Below are 6,100 nucleotides of genomic sequence, written 5' to 3'. Positions count from 1 at the left end.
GGTCTCTACCAAATTACTCGGCCAATTTTTGGTCTAACATTTAAAATTTTCGATAAAGTGTATTCAGATAAAGAACAAGCTTCTTAATCGGTTTTTGGCCGAAAATTTTGCTGCCAAGGGGTCAAAGTTCAAAAGATTTGACCTTTGCAGTGCCTAGCAAACTATTCAGCTCCTTTCGGTCTAAACATTTGAATTTTTACATAAAGGGTATTCAGACATGCAGCAAGCTTTTTAATCAGTTTTTGGGCAAAAATTTGGCTGTCAAGAGTTGAAAGTTGAAAGAGTTGACTTTTGCAGGCTTTAGCAAACTCCTCCGCCAATTTTGGTTCTAAACACTTAATTTTAGATGTAGGTTACCTGGACATGAATCAAACATTTTAATATATATAATATATATATATATATATACATATTATAAGGTAAAATTAAGGCCAAGAACAATGCGAGATTTTTTTTTTATATAGAGTAAAATTATTTTAACTCTAAACAACAGTAATTTTTTTTTCTGTTGTATTCAATGGTGTTACAAATCTCAATATATTTCAGACTTATTAGTCCTTTTTCAAGAGAAGACAGCGGAAGAGTGTTCTTCATGAGTGCAAACTCTGTCTGGCCGAGACTGAGGGATATAAGTAGGTTGTCGTTTGCTTGAAGCATTGTTGAAGAAAATTATAAGGTAAAATTAAAGCCAAGAACAATGCGAGATTTTTTTTTTATATAGAGTAAAATTATTTTAACTCTAAACAACAGTAATTTTTTTTTCTGTTGTATTCAATGGTGTTACAAATCTCAATATATTTCAGACTTATTAGTCCTTTTTCAAGAGAAGACAGCGGAAGAGTGTTCTTCATGAGTGCAAACTCTGTCTGGCCGAGACTGAGGGATATAAGTAGGTTGTCGTTTGCTTGAAGCATTGTTGAAGAAAATTATAAAACTAATAAGTCTGAAATATATTGAGATTTGTAACACCATTGAATACAACAGAAAAAAATTACTGTTGTTTAGAGTTAAAATAATTTTACTCTATATAAAAAAAAAATCTCGCATTGTTCTTGGCTTTAATTTTACCTTATAATTTTCTTCAACAATGCTTTAAGCAAACGACAACCTACTTATATATATATATATATACATAAAGTTATAAACAATACATAGGGCCCGAGCAAAGCCGGGTTGAACTGCTCGTATAAAAGAAAAACCAAAAAGACTATGTGCTGAATGACTGTATGAAAGACCATGCATATTTTCTACCATCTCCAAGAGATATAAATTTAATGGAGATTAAGTGTTTTCCAAGATTTTCTCTGAAGCTTATCTTCAGGTTAAAATCAATGCAGTCATCATCAGCGGTCCTGATGTTTTAACAGTGTCGGCGACCACGTCTCTCCTAAACTGTAGAGTCATGGTAATCTCGGGAAAACAAGTAAAAACGTTAATTTCCCGTTGCTTTCTATCTTGATTCAGGGAATGCATCTCTCCCAGTGAGTTAAACGTGCCCCATATACCAGCCTGGAAATTTCTACGATTCAGTGCGGTACATACAGCACATAGCCTTCCCAAATGGTCACCCATCTGGTACTGGCCAGGCTCATCGTTGTTTAACTTCGGTGAACCGGTGCGCCAGCGTGATAGTGCCAGAGTACCTGACAATAAACACGCATAAAGAAACTTTTTTTAAAACTGAATCGTCTTCCTTTTGAATTGAATGTTCTCCAAGCCTATTTCAACAAATAATGGAGATAATGTTGGCTGGTATGGAACATACAATTTCATATTTAAGAGATATTTTGATTAAAAGCGAAAATGAGACGCAACATAAAGCCTACATTACAATAGTTCAAAGAACTCAGGATTACGGGTCCAAGTTGAGAGTTTAAAAATGCGAGTTTTTTTCTAAAGATGTAGAGGGCAGGACAGGGTGGTCTGCTTTTGTTATAGACGATCCCGTCCTCATGTGTAGTCAAATGAATTGACTTGTAGAGTGATTGAGAAGCAAAAGGTCGCATAATGATGACGAAAACATACGGATATATATATTAGTGAAAGAATGTAGATTTATTTACATAAGTGTACATGAGAAATAATAAGGATATAGATAGTAAGAATGAGAGTTCGTTGAGAATAAGTGACGTTAATTGCGATTAGAGAGGCTGGCGGGCTAGTCAGGAGCCCTGGTTGGATGGCCATTCCCAACTGGAGTGGTTCTCGTTACATGTTGACTGGTCGAGAGTTCAGCGGAAAAGAGAGAAAAATATAAGAAACAGGAAGTCACGTGGCTGTGTCACTCTCCGGTTATCAGAGTTAAAGGGCGACAATCGAGTTAGCCTGGTAAAGTTGCTAAACTCTAGACTTCCTATGGGGTTAGTAAAGTACTATAGAATTTATATCCCAAAAGTATATGGTATGAGAGCTCCGTTTGGTAAAAAATGGCGCAAAGTGGATTTGGTTAGAAGAATGCGAACGAACTTTAAAAAAATAAAAAGTTGCTTGATAGCAGACCTACTGTCAGTGGATTTCAAACCCAAGAAAAAATCATTATAATAGTAGATTCTAATAATGAAGAATTGGGTGTGAGAATTACCTTACCGACGAGTAAGGCGGGGTGTGTAAAATACGTTAAGGCTTGCAACAAAATGGCGTCGTTGCTTACAAGCAATATTTTCTTGTAACAGTAACAAACTGGTAACGTAGATTAATTTAACACACGTGTATTAAAAAAATAAAATGCCGACTTTTTGTTCCGCGAGATTTGACGAGACTTGATAGCGTCTAGATAACATGTTCAAATCCGGCCACCCGGTGTCGGGTGACAGAAAAGTAGCCTAGCACAATACAGGATGGAAAGATAAAATTGTCGCCAATCTTTTCTTGTTACGGTAACAAACTGGTAATGTGCCCTCTGACTGAAAACTAAACATTAACTACCAAAGGAAGACCGAGTATCGCATATTTTATATAACGAATCTCTCGCTAACCGAGATTTGGCGAGTCTAGCGTGTCTATGCTGCAATAAAAATTGTAGTGTGCATAGTGCGGGTGTTATTCGATTAAGAAAGAACGCGAAAAAATCTTAAACTCGAAACCTGACCGACACAAGACAAAAACGTGTCTTATGCAAGCGGAGACGCGATCGAGTTTGACGATATAAAAAGCCAGCATTTCTTCAGTTGAGGAAGTTTTTTTTTGGGGGGGGGGGTATCGGTGTACTTTGCAATCTGTGGCAGTTGAAGAAAGATTGTGATAACGTCGAAAAGGGAACAGGACAAATTTTTATTACGTGTACTTCGACGCGGCGAATTTGGCGATCTGAAAATCATTCTGCTTTTTTCTGTAACCTTCAACGATTAGATACGTAACGCATCAAAATCCGGGCACCCGTTTTTGTTTGTTTGTTTTGTTTTTTTTTTAACGGTCCTTCGTCGTCCACGCACGAGAGTGTCTTACTTTCTCATTCTAACCCTAACCCTCGGTAAGTTTAACAATTCCAAGTTCTCACAGTACTGCTTCACAAATTCAAGAACAGATCTACAAAGCCAACAGCATATTTATCGAGAATGTTGCTGCCTACAGAATGAAATCACTGTCAGATACACTAAGTTTAGAAATAATGTATGCAGAAAAATGGTTTTCATACGAAAGAGAATTTATTCTGCAAATAGAGCACAAATCCTTGATAATATTTGGTTTGAAAAAATGTATATACTAACTCATACGGCAAATCTACTACATGATAATGAACTATAATTTTTTAATAGAATATGCACCTTCAAAGATCACGCCGATAGGTTATCAAGACTGATATCTGAATACAGTAGAGCTCCGGGACTCGGCATTAATAATTATTAACAAAATAAAGTACAGTATATAATGCACATGTATATAATGCACATGTATATAATGCACATGTATATAATCAAATAACACCGTAAGGTGGGGAAAATACCGTAACCAGGGGCTGGAAAAGCATTGTCTTCCACATCATAACCTGAATAATCGGATTCTACGGCTACCGTACCCCGCGGTTCTACTGCATATAAAATCACCCTAAGAAACAGTAATAGCGGCGCTAAGAGACGAAAGTCAATTGTCGGAACTGTTATGCAATACTATTAGAGAATTTCCGGTTTAGCTAGATGTGGAAAAATTTCCTTAGAAAAATGTAAAAGTAAATCTGGTTGAACTAGAAAAACTAAAAATGGGAATAGTGTGTCACCTTGTTTTAATATGCGAACAGGTATTGTTATACATAGAGTAGTATTGCTGGTTACTTTGCAAAAAGAAAATGTTAAAGGAAATTCACACGGGTCATCCGGGGATTTTACGAATGCTATCTTTAATGAAAAGTTATACTTAATGGCCGATGGTGGACACAGGTATAGATAATTTGGTGAAACAGTGCAGAAGATGCCAGCTGACGGCGAAGGAGCCACTGGTAAAGATTCGACCATACCAAAGACATGTCCTATTGCATATCAACTATGCAGGATCCATAAATAGATGCAATTAGTTGATTACTGTGGGTAGTTTCACTAAGTGGTCAGAATTTTGGGGTTTGTATTACTGTACACAGATTCGAAAAAGTTGTCAAAAAATATATAACAAATAAATGTTATCAAAGGCAAGATAAGTTACTTTTCTACCTAACTGGATAATTATTTTGTGTTTTTAATGTAACATGTTTATTCAGCTTGAAAAACAGTGTTTAACCGATATATTGGAAAATTTAAAATGGCGCCGAACACGGTAAGTTTGGGAAAATGAGTTCCAAATAAAAAATATATACAAAATACTGTTAGAAACTGAATATATGTTACCGTGATATAAGCTGACATTTATTCGGTGTGTTTTTAACAGTATTTTGTATAGTTTTTATTTTTAACTCGTTAGGGACCTGCAGCTGGCAACACAGTTGCAACCGTCACTGGACAACGGGGGCGACTCTGGGTCTGAGGCTATTGAGCCATCACTGGTTCGCACCGGCTCCATCAAGTAATGACTCAGATGTCAGTAAAAACAAGTGAAGCATGCATAGTACCTCGTGAGTGCACAATGAACGAGGCATGAAAAATGACTAAATTCAACATTTGCCCCCCCCTCCCATTTAGCCCCTAAAGTCCCCAGGGGACGTCAAATCTTGGTGAAAATGAACAAACGGTGCAGATGTAAATTTGAGTTCTGCACCATGCAAAAAAAAAAAAAAAAGAAATGACTACGTTCATCATCTTCGCGTTTGGAGCTGGTATTATTCCTTAGCGTGAGGCTTCAGCGTACATTTTAGCATCTCTCTAGGCGGCTCAACCAGTCAGTATTTATGACTTAACCAGCCAATCATAATCTTGCAAGGGGGAAAGACTCGGATGTACTCATAATTATTACAGTACCTGATTGAAATTTTTTTCCGTGAAGTTTTATTTTAATATTTTTTCTAGGATCTGGAAATAATCTGTTAATTATTTTTTTTTTCTAGAAATCTTTTCTTTTTTTAAAAAAACTTTGAAGTGATGACGTTTGCCAAAAATAAAAGTGTCAGTTGGCAGGCAGACTCGAACCTGTACCGCGAAGGAGGAAAAGAACGTGAAAAAAGTGACGTTTTTTGCTGTTACCAAACCAGAAGTGACGAATGTTTAAATTAAGGCTAGTCAATCGAAAGGGGGGATGACTTTTGAAAATATCGGCGAAAAAAGCAACCCCTTCCACTAGAAAAGTGAAGAAATTAATGCTTTTAGCAAATTTTTCGATATTTGTCGTCCGAAGGGTTGAGCTTCAAAACGATACCAATCTCGTGAAAATCTGTCTCCTCTCTCGAAAGTTTTAAGCAGAGATACATACATACATTTAAACAGACAGATGAGATTTATATTATAGAAGATGTCCAATTTATTTCGTTATTATTCCTTCTTCCCAATATATTTTTTCAGCCCTAAATTTCTTGCAAAAATTTAGCAGCGTGTATACTTTAATCATCCGATTTCTATGTTTGAAGATTTTTTTTCGCCGGAATAAGCAACAGCCTCTCGAACACAGAGCGAATTTTTCTTGCAAACATTAACTTTGCTAGCGATAAACGTACGTTGTATTCGGGTTTGGCGTGATTCTGTAT

Source organism: Euprymna scolopes, chromosome 10, assembly GCF_053919585.1.
Source record: "Euprymna scolopes isolate OS-2025 chromosome 10, ASM5391958v1, whole genome shotgun sequence".
NCBI lineage: Eukaryota > Metazoa > Mollusca > Cephalopoda > Sepiida > Sepiolidae > Euprymna > Euprymna scolopes.
The sequence above is the reverse complement of the archived record's forward strand: the minus strand, read 5'-3'. Positions refer to the sequence as shown.